This window comes from Aulonocara stuartgranti, assembly GCF_965226115.1.
Source record: "Aulonocara stuartgranti genome assembly, chromosome: 23".
In the NCBI taxonomy this organism is placed as follows: domain Eukaryota; kingdom Metazoa; phylum Chordata; class Actinopteri; order Cichliformes; family Cichlidae; genus Aulonocara; species Aulonocara stuartgranti.
In genome coordinates, this window is record NC_138958.1 from 5,927,198 (window position 1) to 5,942,860 (window position 15,663).

General features: G+C 41.8%; 1 protein-coding gene across 1 annotated transcript in view; it reads left to right on the plus strand.

The window, feature by feature from the left end:
* Positions 1–2,081: 2,081 nt before the first annotated feature.
* Positions 2,082–15,663, plus strand: part of ncanb (neurocan b) — a 175,596-nt gene continuing 162,014 nt past the window's right edge. The window contains exon 1 of the mRNA XM_082523078.1: positions 2,082–2,459. The gene's annotated coding sequence lies outside the window, so the exon portion shown is untranslated. The remainder of the gene's footprint in view (positions 2,460–15,663) is intronic.

Sequence of the window (15,663 nt, forward strand, 5' to 3'; positions counted from 1 at the left end):
GGTCAGCGTGAAGTATTTTTAAGTACCATCGAAGAATTGTTTTTCTTATTGCCTTTTCTCTGTCTTGTTATGCTTCTGCTATAATTAATAATTTAATGCCTTTTAAAAAAAAAAATGTACTGGAAGTACTATGGAGCTGGTTTAGACCACATTTAACCACTGACCTTCTGATTTGGGAGATAGCCAACTCTTCCTCCTGAGGCACAGCTACCCAATGATGAAAAATAAAATAACTAAGAAATGGTAAAAGTAATGTGTAATCATAAAAATAGAATTTAACAATGAATCAAAGATTTCTTTTGCTTATGTTCGTTCACACTTAACTATAGGAACAGAGAGCTTTAATGGTCTGCTGTGAAAGGAAAGACCTTATTTTTGGCTGTGTCTGATGAGATTAAATATAAAGTCTGTTTCATGATTTATTGATCATCATGTGATGATTTTAAGAGCTGAACTTCAAGGTGTCTTTTTCTGTGTGTGCGACTAGAATGGGAGAAAAAAAGTGAGCCATGGAGAAACCTTTTAAAGATTTTCTTTTTCTTGTTTTGCTTGTAAAAAGATATTGATTTAAGTCTTCCCAACTTAGAAAAAACATTTTAAAGCAAAGATGATAGACATTGTTTCGCTATGCATTTGATATTTGTGGCATGACAATGATTTATAACTGCCAGCTCTTTGGCGAGCAGACATGAAATCATGCTTTGGTAATGCCAATGATTTAAAATATTATGTCATTAAATCTAAGCAGCAGCCTAAACCATACCCCCGCCATGCATCCTTTCCACAGATGCAACCAGCAAACAGTGTATTGATTAGCACGAGGATAGCAAGATAAACAAAATGTAATTTGTGACATTTATATGTATCGTACTCATTACACAAGACAGACTCAAACAGACTCGAACTTTATCTCATTCTTATGTTTCAGTAAAAGCAACCGTCATTCAATACTTACTACCTTCAGGTCCAACATGAGCTGCTCACTTTCACTTGAGAAGGCAGAGGGAAGGCAGACACGGGGCACAAGTATAAATGGAAACAAGGTCCCTCCAGTTGTGGAGATTTAACGCAGGGCTATTCACACTTTATGCCGCTCAAAAGCTTCAGCACCACGGACAGCTCCTTTAGTCTTTAGATGCCGTGTGGTCTCCATTAGCGACCCTTTTTACAGCAGCCAAGAATACTGGAGGCATGTGGTAAAAACGCACTCTGCCTATAGAAAAAAAATATATACATGTAAAATCAACAAAAATGCAAGCTGCCCCAGTTATGCGTAAATTATACAACTCTGCTGAACAATGCCTTAATCTTCCTGTCCGCACGGGTCTCACGGGGGATCATTATTCTTTAACAAAGCAGTGGGTCTTTCAAACTGCCCGTGAATGTATATAAGCACCACTTTTGCAAACTCTTTCAAATGACCGTTTTTATTTTTATTATTTCACAAGCACCACAGTAATTATGCTAATGTTAAACTCCCACCGCGCAGACTTTACAGTGCAGGGTAGAAAGCCAGTAAGCCTCGCTATATGTCCATGTCAGATTCGCTCTTATGTGAAAAATGTTGATTCAACGTTTGCCGCTTAGGCCTGCCAACTAAATCCTTGGCGATTTGGGCATTAATCCAATTTGATAGCCTAAGCTCGCTCCATTGCAAGTAAATCTCAGGTTGAGGTCACTGCTACGCTGCCAAACAAGGTAATTCTTTCCCTAAAGTCATTAATTACAGCGCTCAGACAAAGGCCAAACGGGATTGTGGGGGCCTACAGTAGGACAGAGATGCCAAATCACGTCTTAAACTAAACCCTCACCCTCCCCGACTGTCATAAATTCCTTGAACAGATAATGACTAATGGATTTGTGATTGTTGTGTGCCTGGGTTTATTACAAGCAACCATACGTCTTGTCAGGCGGTCTACATGCGTTACATTAGATGGTTTTCAAGAGATGCTCGAAGTACAAACTTCTGATCTTTATATCAACCTTAACACTAAAGGCTCCCCCCCCCAACACTCTTACACACACTCACACATCATCCTCCTCCCCTTCGTTCCGCACACCCAACCACCAGCACCCCCCAATCTTCGTTCATCCCTCTCTCCTGCTATTTGAATAGAGAGCCTGCGGAGCACTCTTTTGTTCAGTAGCGCTCAGCTGCTGGAGAGGTGAGCACCACTCTGGCTGGCGCTCATCCACTCATCGCTGCTGCTGATTCGACAAGTCCCCGAAAGACGCAAGGACACGTCTCTGCATCCAGGCGCACTGCACACGAAACGACACAGACCCTGTCTCCCTGTCTGACAGCAATTCCTCGGACTCGCGGGGCTTTTACGCGTCTCTTGGATGGTTCAGCTTCCCTGACTGTGGCGCTACCACCTGCACTGTATCACACAGACGCTCCTGTAAAGCTGCGGCATCGCTCTACATTCCTGTAGACGGGACCTGACTTGATCTGAAAGGTGAAGGCGAGTAGTCTTGTGTGTTTTTGCATATCTATTTATTTATGAATTTGTCTGACTGACTGACTTATTTTAATTCCACGAAACGAAATGGGTGTTTCACGAATTTTGTTCACTTAAAGTCGATCATCATTTGGAAATGTCCTTGTCGGTACTATTCAAAGACAAAGATATGTGGCTGTTACCAAAAGAAATGTGCTTTATATCGCAAAAGTGTGTAGTCTTTGCAAGCATGCGATTCACTGCTTGAAGCTAGTTACTGCTTCCATAAGGCTATTTTTCAATTAATCCTTTTAGGTTTTGCTGTGTTGGTGATTTAGTTTTAATAAGACTCCAAAATGCACTTTGACAAAAGTTAAGCGATTTTGCTTTTTTCTGTCTGTTTGAATTACGTCGTAATTGTCCAATTATGCAGCATCTGTTGAAAAGTAATAAATGTAGCAAAGCGTCGCTCCCTCTTATTTTCTCCTTTGAGGCTGCTTATGTTCAAAAGGATGTTTGACAGCGCCGGTTACTGTACGATTTGGATCTGTATGACCATGAGCTCACTTCTTTGTAGTGAAAATCCCATTTTCTTCCCCTTTGGTAAGCCTTCAGGTGAGGCAGATGGGGACAGAGGGAGCTTTTGGAGTGGGTGTAAGTCGATAGGCAGCGCAGGCAGGGCTGTCAGCGCTGTCAGCGAAGCAAAGGAGGGAAACCTGAGACATTATCTTGGATGGCACTTGTACTCCACCTAAAGGGTCTCTCAATTATTTCTACTGAAGAAAGGCTGGCATCTGGCAGAAGGAGCTCTAGGTCACAAACTGACTGAAAAGGAGGAGGTCCAGCCCAGCCTGCATGCCACGGTTCAGTCCTGTGTGGACATGGCTTTCATTTGCCTGTGTAGCAGCGAGGAGTGTTTTTTGTGGATGAAAAAGAAAGTAAAGTTTTGTTTCATTTTTCATGTTTGTCAGAGAACGGCAATGGAGCTGGAGTGGGGTTGCTCATGACCCCCTGGGAAATTAAGCAGAAATTCAGCCAAACTGTTTGTGAAATGGTTACTAGCCTCCCTCCCTCCCTTTTCTCACTCTCGCTGGATTCTTATTCTGTCTTATAATTGTGTGTCTCAGGTATTTGCATACATGTGCACACATTCACTCAGCCAGCCAACCTAGAATTTGTCTAAGCAGTCTTCAGCCAAACAGATTATGCACCATTTTTATCTGATATTCCATCTCTCCAAATCTCCCACAACTACACAAATCTTTTGAATCTGTTTGGGCTTAGCATTGGCAATGTGATCCTTGATACTCCAGGTCTGCAAACTGACCAGCCTCATTTTCATTCTGTGACTGATTGTAGATAAAACATTCTCCTCTCACTGGTTGGGCAGCCATGTGTAGGTCTTTGTCTATCTGATAAGTGTGTGTGTGTGTGTGTGTGTGTGTGTGTGTGTGTGTGTGTGTGTGTGTGTACATTTATGGCCACTGATGCTTCCAGTTGCTGAGTTTTGCTGTTGGATGATATGGGCATCATCAGCTCCTGTTGCACTATTAGTATCTGGCTGCACATTAAACTGCTGTTTAAGTCCCTCTGCTTCTTTCTGCCTTGTCCACTCATGCATATTGCAGAAGGTTTCTGTGTTTGTCTTTGTGTCTCTTTCTCTTGCCCTGCACTGTTTGGACTCTCACTCATCACTCTTGCACTGGATCGCAGGCTCTACTGTTAGCGCTATTGTTCTCAGAAGAGGTATTCTTTTTCTGTGGCATTGCCAGTTCACTGCCCCCATTTTCACATTTTCTGTGTGATGAGGCATTACAATGGATGAACAATATTCCTTTAGAGAGTGGTTCATCGCTTCTTAGTGGCTCCTCTCCAACTGCGGTCAAGGCCAAAAGCAGTTCGGAAATGTTGTCATCACATCTCATGAGCATGGACAGAAAAGCAAGACAGAACGAAAGAGGAAAGAGAGAAAGAAAGAAAGAGAATGAAGAAGGGATGTAACAGACTGTGGGAGTTTTACAGCATTATCTGCTCTTTGCATGAGGTTGCGTTGTCACATATTTCAATAATGTGTCTTTTCTGGTTGGCTGCGCTCAGCTTAGTGCAGACACTTGTAGCGGAAGACGTGAATGGGCCAGAATTCAATTTTGCACTTGAGTAGTGTCCAAGCAAGTAAATTGGAAACTGTGAATTTTTACAGAGATTTCGCAAATGTAAGACATTAATATTCCTACAATGAACCTTCTGCTATGCTTAAAACAAACAAAGCCACCCTGGCACAGGATGAAACAAGGGAAAGCTGCCAAGCAACTGCACAATATCAGTACAGAAGATCTCTGGGCTTGAGTTAGACTGTTTGACTGGCAAAGGCCTCCAGCTTGAAATCCTGTAGTTGGAAGAGTGTGGCGCTATGAATCAGCTGTGATCCTGCTGTGTGTAATTTTACAGTGGGAAGGAACATTTATTAATATGTTTTTTCTTTTGTGTGTTTTCGATAAAGGTTCAGAGCTGTAGGCTCACGACGTATGTTACAAATGGGGGTAGTTTTTTTTCCCCCCATGGTGGGAGAAGGGCCAGGAGGGATACTGGAAGACTCCTGCAGTGAGAGACTAATTTACACACTTACAGTACATAACCTGGATCCAATTAGGCAGTGAAAACACTCACAGCAGCCTACGCGCATATTCAATTCTGTTTGTATAAATGATCATGAGAGTGTGCGCTTGCTATTGTCTGTTCAAGTTACACGTGTGTCGCAGCAGAACCCTGAGCACACACGACCATAGATCACATTTTAGGCCAGGATCCACTTGGCACCTCTGTTCCCCCAGCCCCAGGGTCATTTCATTGGTTTAATGAATGCTGTACCTTTGCTCGCTGGACGACGTCAGTCTCCTTGATAGACAGCTCTGGGTCCCTCCATTCCTCCAACCTGACACCACCAAGCAGATGGAGCGGAGCTTAAGTGGGCTGCTGCTAGCTTTGCCTTGGCTAATAATATAATAGCCTGGCATTAACCATGTTGAACTAGCCACTGTGCGTAGCGCCAAGCAAATGAGCAGCGCAGCTGGGCCATCATGGCAAGTGGCAGAGCAGACAAAGCCCAGGAGGCACAGAGGCAGAAAAAAAGGTAGTTTAGCACAATCCCTCCAGACGCAGCTTGTGAATATTCATCAGTCAACCTCTCCATCCCCACCTCCCCAAATCCAGCGCTCTCACCAAATGTATTATTCAAAAGAAGCATTTTCACTATTAAATACTATAAATAAGTAATGACATCTGGTAACAGTTTTTGTCTGCTGAATTAATGACAGGAGCACAGTTGAGTATCTTCCAGTGATTGGAGAAATTATTCCTGAAGGTGGATTTTTGTTAAGCCTTCCTTTCCCCTTTGTCTTGCCAGTTCAGTGTGTTGCCTCTTTTGTTAAACTCATTTGGCACATCAGTAAATCTGAATTGGCCCATGTCTCTATCATTCACCTTCTAAAACACCCAAGAGGAGAAGCAAATACTAAGAAGCTGCTTATTTTACCATTATGTCTGCATTTCCTTGCCTGAGCTAATCTTCGGAAAATGAAAAGCTCCCTGTTGGCTCTTTCTGTGGTTTCAGCACTGGACAGCGCCTGAAGAATTGCCTGTTTTGTCTACCTCATTGTTTTTCTTTCCTGCCTAACAAAAACTCAACAGGGTTCCCACATCTTCACGCACATAGTGTACAACTGAAAGACGTCTTACTGAAGGATATCAGCTATAAAATGCTGGAATTATTGTTGTACAGACTGTATCTGTCAGACTCTGATGAGCTGGTAAACAGGGAGTGCTTGGAAAGCCTACAGATGGTCAATGTTTTCCACTCATGTGTGCTCCATTTCCCAAAGGAGAAACCCACATTTTTGTTGTATGTGACAACAAAAGTGTTCGATTTTAATCTGTAGCGGTACAGAGGAGTCCCCTGGATCTGCTCGTTGATTTCCAGACAGGAAGATCATAACTAAAGTTTGAGAAACACAAGACATAAGTGGGGAGAACAATAAGAAGGACGTCTTGTTACCAAGAGTGATTTCTGTCTGTCTTCCTCTACTTTAGCCTGCCGCCTGGATTCTACACAGTGGGGCTATTTATGAAGCCGAGGCACCAGTATGATACTTATAAAGCCCTCCTCGCTAATAACAGATCTAGCTCTGGGGTTCCTGAAACCAATCACAGGGATTTATGGGAGAGAATTGGAAAGTAGTAAAATTAATTTTATTCAGAACCTTTGCACCCAGGTTAAGCTTATCCATGCACGCTGCTGCCAGGTGGGGAGCACATTATTCTAGTTCTGCAGCTGTTGATATTGGTTAGCACTTTTGAGCCACACAAAATAAGACACAATGTGATTTTCCCTGCTTGGTGTTATTCACGCAAATGTTGAAAAACTATTATGTTCAGTAGTCCTTAGTGCATGATTTCTGGAAAATTATTTGGCTTCAGAAGGTTTCTTGTTGGTTTATTTTGTCATTGTAAAAAAAAATAATAAATCAGTTCCGCTTTTTATTCTGTTCCCCATCCAGGAAAAAATAGGTTTCTGTAACCCTCCTGTCTGTCTCCCTAGAGGCAAAGAACTGTGAATCATATTTTTCTTAAAGGTTTTTATTGTTGTGGTAATATTGGCTTTTACTCTTGTTCACAGTTCTTCTGATGAAGCAGCTCTGCTCATTTTAATGAATCCAGACGCTCTCACAAATTAGATTAAAATATAACCGTCTTGGACTATGACAATCACATAAAAGTCACTCTAAAAATATAGTCTAAACTTTAATATGTAAATCTACTCTGACAGAAAGACCAAACCAAGCCTTCTTATGTTGTGTTTTATAGGGTGTGATCAAAAATTCAGAGAACAGGTCCATAAAAGTCAAAAGCCTTACCTGATTTAAAGTTGTCCGATTTCAGATTCAAGGTCATCTTTTTCAGGCATGTCCAGGGAGCCTTGAGTGTGGCTTCTATCATTAGCGTCTTACTGGAAGTCCTGTTCTGAGCACTTGCACTGTGCACTCTGCAATTTCTCTGCAGACCTCCACAGAGATTAAACGTCATTCATCTTGTGCTTCAAACTAACCCACATTTTGTGTGGAGGATCATGCTGGTAACGAGACCTGGGTTTCCATCCATGAACAAGTAGTTTTAAGTGAAAGACTCTATGCTTTCCAAGCCAGAGGGCACGTGTGTCATGTGTGACATGACAACCTCTCTGTTTGTCATAGTGTTTATCATGAATTATCATGATAACACTGTAAACATGGAGTTCCGATCTAATGTTTTGAGGTGTCTGAGGGAGAATGTTCAACTTAAAAATAAAAAATGTCTCTTTCTTGAGAATGTCCTGGTCTTGCCCTGGTCCCAGATAGTTAATAACCTAATGTATTTTGCACTTGTGGGGAAAACCAGAGATTAAACCATTTTAGAAAAGCATAAGAAGTGCTCCAAACAGAGAGCACTTTTGCCTCACAGCAAAAAAGATCCTTGATTCCAATGTGTTAATCACTGAATTGCTTCAAAAGAAATTTTTGAAGATATGTGAAGGGCTACATTCACGGTCACATTTAAATCAGGTAATCTCCTTCAAAAAGTATTTTTATTAATCACACTTCATATGTTATGTCATATAAGTAAGATGAGACAGAAAAACCCTGCTGGCACAAATATGTTTATAAGATTTGTATGTATATACAGTGGGGCAAAAAAGTATTTAGTCAGCCACCGATTGTGCAAGTTCCCCCACTTAAAATGATGACAGAGGTCAGTAATTTGCACCAGAGGTACACTTCAACTGTGAGAGACAGAATGTGAAAAAAAAATCCATGAATTCACATGGTAGGATTTGTAAAGAATTTATTCCTAAATTAGGGTGGAAAATAAGTATTTGGTCACCTCAAACAAGGAAAATCTCTGGCTCTCACAGACCTGTAACGTCTTCTGTAAGAAGCTTTTCTGTCCCCCACTCGTTACCTGTATGAATGGCACCTGTTTGAACTCATCATCTGTATAAAAGACACCTGTCCACAGCCTCAAACAGTCAGACTCCAAACTCCGCCATGGCCAAGACCAAAGAGCTTTCGAAGGACACCAGGAAAAGTATTGTAGACCTGCACCAGACTGGGAAGAGTGAATCTACAATAGGCAAGCAGCTTGGTGTGAAAAAATCAACTGTGGGAGCAATCATCAGAAAATGGAAGACATACAACACCACTGATAATCTCCCTCGATCTGGGGCTCCACGCAAGATCTCATCCCGTGGGGTCAAAATGATCATGAGAACGGTGAGCAAAGATCCCAGAACCACACGGGGGGACCTGGTGAATGACCTGCAGAGAGCTGGGACCAAAGTAACAAAGGTCACCATCAGTAACACACTACAACGGCAGGGAATCAAATCCCGCAGTGCCAGACGTGTTCCGCTGCTGAAGCCAGTGCATGTCCAGGCCCGTCTGAAGTTTGCCAGAGAGCACATGGATGATAGAGCAGAGGATTGGGAGAATGTCATGTGGTCAGATGAAACCAAAGTAGAACTTTTTGGTATAAACTCAACTCGTCGTGTTTGGAGGAAGAAGAATACTGAGTTGCATCCCAAGAACACCATACCTACTGTGAAGCATGGGGGTGGAAACATCATGCTATGGGGCTGTTTTTCTGCCAAGGGGACAGGACGACTGATCCGTGTTAAGGACAGAATGAATGGGGCCATGTATCGTGAGATTTTGAGCCAAAACCTCCTTCCATCAGTGAGAACTTTGAAGATGAAACGAGGCTGGGTCTTCCAACATGACAAAGATCCAAAACACACCGCCCGGGCAACAAAGGAGTGGCTCCGTAAGAAGCATTTGAAAGTCCTGGAGTGGCCTAGCCAGTCTCCAGACCTCAACCCCATAGAAAATCTGTGGCGGGAGTTGAAAGTCCGTGTTGCTCGGCGACAGCCCCAAAACATCACTGCTCTCGAGAAGATCTGCATGGAGGAATGGGCCAAAATACCAGCTACTGTGTGTGCAAACCTGGTAAAGACCTATAGTAAACGTTTGACCTCTGTTATTGCCAACAAAGGTTATGTTACAAAGTATTGAGTTGTATTTTTGTTATTGACCAAATACTTATTTTCCACCCTGATTTACGAATAAATTCTTTACAAATCCTACCATGTGGATTCATGGATTTTTTTTTTCACATTCTGTCTCTCACAGTTGAAGTGTACCTCTGGTGCAAATTACTGACCTCTGTCATCATTTTAGGTGGGGGAACTTGCACAATCGGTGGCTGACTAAATACTTTTTTGCCCCACTGTACACACTTGATCTTATCTATGTTTCAAACCAATAATCTTCTCACAAGCTCTGGCCACTAAAGTTAACTTCAGGTTGGTGCAATTAGAGGCTTATCAAAGTCAGTAGGATTGTTTTAAAGGGAACATAAATTTCCATACAATATGTTATAATTCATGTAATAGATGCTGAGATATCTAAGTCTCAACCAAACTGGTGTATGCTGAAATCAGCATTCACCTGCTGAGTGGCTAAAACCTGCAAAGATTTGTGTGCACCAGTTGGCTCGTAAAGTACTCTTTAAAAACTAAAACTAAAACTATCAAGGAACATTCAGAGAGATATGAGACAGACGGGGATATAGATACAGATAAATGGGGAAACAGTCAGTGTGAGCAGCAGCAGCTGGCCAACTTCCAGGCCTCACCAGGTGGATTTAGTCAATTGTGTCCAAAGTCAGCCTACAGGTGACTCTTGGATTTGTCGTCCATGACGGTTTACCCACCGACATGAGAAAATCTGCTCCTGGAGAGGTTTGGACCTGTCTGTATTGCAGCTGTATCCAAGCACTCCTGTGTACGTGTGTGTGTGTGTGTGTGTGTGTGTGTGTGTGTGTGTGCGCGCGCGCACATAGCTCAGTGGGATCCATGGATATGCTGAGCTAAACAGAATGTGCCAGAGGATTAGAAAGTAGGTGAAAAGGTCAAACCAAGAGCTACCTTCATGTGGTCAGGGTTCATCTTCTTGGCATTCACCACAACACATCTATTCTGCTAATTTGTTTGTTATCTGTTTTTACAAGTTATCTCATAACCATATATGATAGTAAAATTATAACATCTAACATGAGAGGAGGATGTTAGTGAAGCTAATGTCCATTATGGACAGCACCTCTCACTCCCTTGCAGGAGACTATGGAGGCACCGAGCAGCTCCATCAGCAGTAGGCGTTACAGCCACGCCATCGCAGGTCCTTCATCACGACAGCAGTCACATTGTACAGTGCACACAAGTGTACAGAAACCGGCTATAATTTACCTGTATATATTATCATTTTCACTGCACTTTAAGTAAATGTGAAAAATTCTCTGTAATTGGATTTACTGCATAAAGCAACAATTTGTAAATAATACTAATGACTCTTTTTTTTATTTGTACACTATTTTTCTAATCTATTTGTTTTTCTAGTTTTTATTTTTCTAATATATCTCTAATTCACTTCCTCTTGCTGACCCTTGTGCTGCTGTAATATTGTGTGAATTTCCCCAGGGTGGGATTAATAAAGTCTTTGTCTATGTCTAAGTCAGTGTCAGATTCCAGGGTGATATTTCACATCTTCTCTGTTTCTTTCGTTGGTGCTGAACGAAATGCTGGAGAAACCAACCTAATATTGAATTTGCAATGCAGATAACGGGTCAGATGTCTTGCCAGTAGAGTTCGTAGTTATTTGGCAGTTCTTAATAAGATTGCCAATGCTCCACCAAAGTGGCTTTTACACTGAGCTATGACGCATGCTGCCTTCAAAGCCCTGAGGTATTAGAGTCGATGGTAGAAGTGATGGTGGGGGTAGCGGCAACTGTGCATGTGTGTGGGTAAGGAAGTCAGGGGGTTAAACCTTTGGTCAAGGACTGTGGCTAATAGGAGTGGACAATACAGTGTCAAAATTATATCATGATATTTCAAATAAATATGTAGAAAGAATTACTAAATAAAGCTTTATCAGCAATTGCAGCCCGCAGGATTTAGTAGTGCAAGCAAAATGAATGGCGTTTTCCATCCTATAGTGCAATAGTAGTGACACAGCATAAGTCATATGTAAGTAAAAAGCTGCTTAGGCAGTGCCTTCCCTGGAAATTTTATGTATGCACTATATTGTGACATCATAACATTGAATTTGAAAAATATTTTCTACCTGGGATGTACCAGTTACTTAAATCCCTCCTTTTCCCACCATAACACTATTTAGGAATTTTGCATCCACCATTTGCTCTTCTTCTAATATGAAATTCGGTTGAGTCATTCACTTACTTTTTGGTTGCACATCACCTGCTGCTCATATCTCCTCCTTCACAGCTTGGTTGTAATTGATGACGTTTTTGTTTTTTGCCTGTGTGGTGAAACAGATTAGTTTCCACTTTTAACAGTTTCCTTCATATTTTGCAAAGTATCAAACTTTGATGGAGGTCTGACCTCTTGTATCCCAGCCACTTCCTGTTATTGAAGTAGCTCCCTTTTTTAGGTACTTGGATTTTAGGTAATTGGATGCTGAAATGCTGGACTCGCTCTTAGGCATGTTTGGGCTTGTGTTGTTGTTGTGGATAGTAGGGAACATAACGCATGGCATTACTATATCACTGAAAGCATAATACTGTTTATACAGTAAGTGTACGGTATGAGGAGGTGGCATTTGGACTCCTGGTTTAGAGGAACTGATTTAATCAATTTTTTGGGAAGAGAAGAACTCATTTTCCCAGTGTTCGTGGGATTGCTAGCAAGATCACAGCTTGTTTAAAGAACAATTTTCAATTCAAATAGCTTTTCCTGTTTATTTTTCCAAAGCACTGATCAAACAAAGAAATAAAATCTCTGTTGTCTGCTGTCCAAATCATGACGAAACCAAGTTACTCACCGGGTCATCCAATTTGTCACACTACATGTGGAGGTCCATTTTTGTGGTTGCAAATTTTAATGTACAAGGCTGTTAAACAATTACCGAGTTGCGGCTTTGCACAGACTCTCTGCAGGCCAATTCCCCTCAGCGCTTAGAGTAGCTTTTCAGTTCTGCTCTGGCAAATTCAAAATGAGCTGCTGGGGTGCATACCAGTACTGTTTTGTAATTAACTGTCACACTGCTAAATTAATAGAGAAGAAAATAAAGCATGGAAAATGCAGAAAATGAAGAGCCCTTGCTGCAGTCACTCAATCTTTAGTCAGACAGGAATTACATTAATCAGCCGTTTTTCTTTATGTCAAAGTGTAAATCTTCAACCCCAACATCTGGTTTCTCTGTCATTGAGGCTTCCTGCATCCCTGCCTCTTGCATCCAACAAAAAGCCACATTCAGTTTGTGCCCCTTATGTTCTCTCCCCATCCACTCTTTCTGGGATTTTTTCCCCACAGCTGTAATTAAAGGGGCTGTCTCTCTGACTTTCTAACTGTCCTAATAATTACACATTGGTGCAGAAGTGCTGGAGCCCTCCGGATTGCTCCTGGACCTCTTTGATAAATTTGGCAACTGCTCCCAGAGCTGTTGCTGGGGCACCTCTAGTGACTGTGAATGCCCGTGACTTGGTGGATCTGTGTGTGATAGAAAGGTTGGTGTGAGATCACTGCCACTGTATCCCCAAGCGTTCAGTTCTCTGCAGAGATTGATTGGGGTTGCTGTTTGTGATGGACCCTTCTGTGTGCACTCTTGTTTGCACTGCAAAGGGGTTTCTGCAGCTGCACTGAGGACTGTGTGTGATTATGTGCACACATTCATTACCAGATCATCCGCATTTTAGTCTGACTCTTCTTATCTGTTTTGACTTGCTCCAGCCTTTACATTGGAGTCCATTGGCTTCGTGGATAGCAGCCAGGAAAACGGTGCATAATAATTGTAGTAAAATGTCTCTTCTCACTGGTGTCCTCTTTTTGCTTTAATGTGTGTTGGGACATATGGTTTCATAATGCTTGACTATCCAAATGCCTGCCACCCCCTCCCGTGGTCAGAAGCACACATGCAAACCCTCTAGACAAAGAAAAACACAGAGATTCTCTTTGCTCACTTCAGGTATTTGAGGCCAAGCTCTAATTGGACCTTGTCTTAGTCTGACCTTCATTGTTTTCACAGAGAAAAGATCGCAGAGAGACATTCCTCTCCTCTCCATGTCAAACTATCAGGCTCAACAGTAAGGAGGCATGTTAAAGCAACCTTTAGCTGCCACCCAAAGCTTCTCCAAAAGGGTCAGCGCTGTCTGAAGCTTTGGAGTTTATTTCTTAGCACTCTCCTCGGTAGGTAGTCAGTGTGTGTGTGTGTGTGTGTGCCTTTTGATTGTTATATGCACATTTTGTGTGTGTCTTGCCTGCGACTGCAACAAGACAAGCACCCAAGAATTGCAAGTTTCAAATAGTGAGTCGGCTTTCGAGTTCGTGATGTGATTTACCACTGAGCCATTAGCAGTCAAGCTGGGTATGCTTCAGGTGTTCTCAGAGGGAATGGGAAAAGAAATACTCCCCACTGCACTGCACACTGATTTTAAAAGCTCCCTTGTGATTTATTAGGAAAACATTTCTTTAGACCACCCGCAATCACTTCACTGCCTTAGAACGTATAGATGCAGAGTGTGCACACAATCGCAAGCTCGCATGCTGAAGTAGCAGGAGAGCAATTTGGGGCGGATTTTAAGTGGCCATTGGAGATTCACAGTAAATCACTAGATTTTCTCTTCTCTGAGCTCTAAATGTCCTGTCATCGTAGTGCTTTGGTAGGTGCTTTACAGAGCTGCTTGTGCCAATATCTACATGTTTTTGCTGTCTACTCCCACTTGGGGTACGGCAATATATCATATAACCTTTAATGTGAGCTACTCTTGTTTTCGTTTGTGCTCCCCCGTCGATCCTTTAGCTTTTGCTGTGCTGTGGAGAAGACAGATGTCTTAATGTTCATTAATTTCTTTGCAGTGGTGAGAAACTGAAAAGTCAAAATTGTTCACTGTTTCTGCTTTTCATTCATTCCACAATAATCTTTCGGTCTTTGTTTCTTTTATCTTCTTTGTCTTTATTGTTACTCCTGCTATGATTGTTCCCTTTCCAAGTTTTAGACCAACTGCCATTTCAGCCAGTGGGTAGCATCATCACTGCTGGGTAATACTCCAAGCACGTGTCTGTTAAGATGCTACCAGAACCAATTCTTACAATAACTTTTTTCTAAATTTCAGCATTCAGAATTGTTTTTTTTAATTACTGTTTTTTGTACTGTAGGTGACATTAGCAGTGTACATACCAAGTCTGCAGTTCCTCCAGAGCTGTTGGGGGCAGCATAAGTTTACAGGTGTTCTTGTCTGACTTTACATCCTGAAGAAGGAGGAAATTTGCAAATGCAGATCTGACATGAGTCATGACTGAATCATCATTTTCACCACTATATGAGCTACCTGGTTATTCTTTGCTTCTCTTAAAGGACTTTGCTAGTGGGCAGATAAACCCAGTCGGGTCGACCTGGGTTTATCTGAAAGATTCCCTCAGATTTTCTTCACTCCAGCAAAAAAAAATTTTTTTTTAAAAAAGTTCCAAAGTTTTCATGTTTTTTCGTATATTTCTATAAATTGGTTTTGCTACCTCAGTAGAGAATTTCTTTCTGCATCGTTTGGGAAATTTTCTTATACAGCTGCAACATATCTCCACGTGATGCTCCTTTTTTTCACTCACTGAAGCTTGCATCTGTCTGCTTAGTGCAACTGAGTCACATGGAGATAGCAAAACACAGCCGAGGACGGGGAGGGGGTGCTTGCATAAGGGAAGTTTGCACAGACATGTGTACTGTTTGATGAAATGGGAACAACGTACTGAACATAGCTGAGAGAAACAAACGAAAGCATTGATCCTATCGTGCTAGCATCAATCTGACACCAGTTCAATGTTGGTATTGAGACTATCAGAAATACTACACATGGACTCTCAGAATAGCTCTGCCTGGATGTCATTCATATCCCAAAATACAAGTTACCATTTCGTTGGAGGCAGAGGGCATTGCCATTGTGAAATCATGCATGATTCCTAAGTTAAAAGGTTTTTAATGGATAATGTTTTATCAACCAATGGAAGCCTATCCAGGAACCATGTAATGTTAACATTTTATGGCTTTCCATCACCGTCTCATTGATTTTGAATGGTTAAACGTTTAAAACTTTTTACTGAAGGAGTTTATCAAAGTCAAAGTAAACTTTA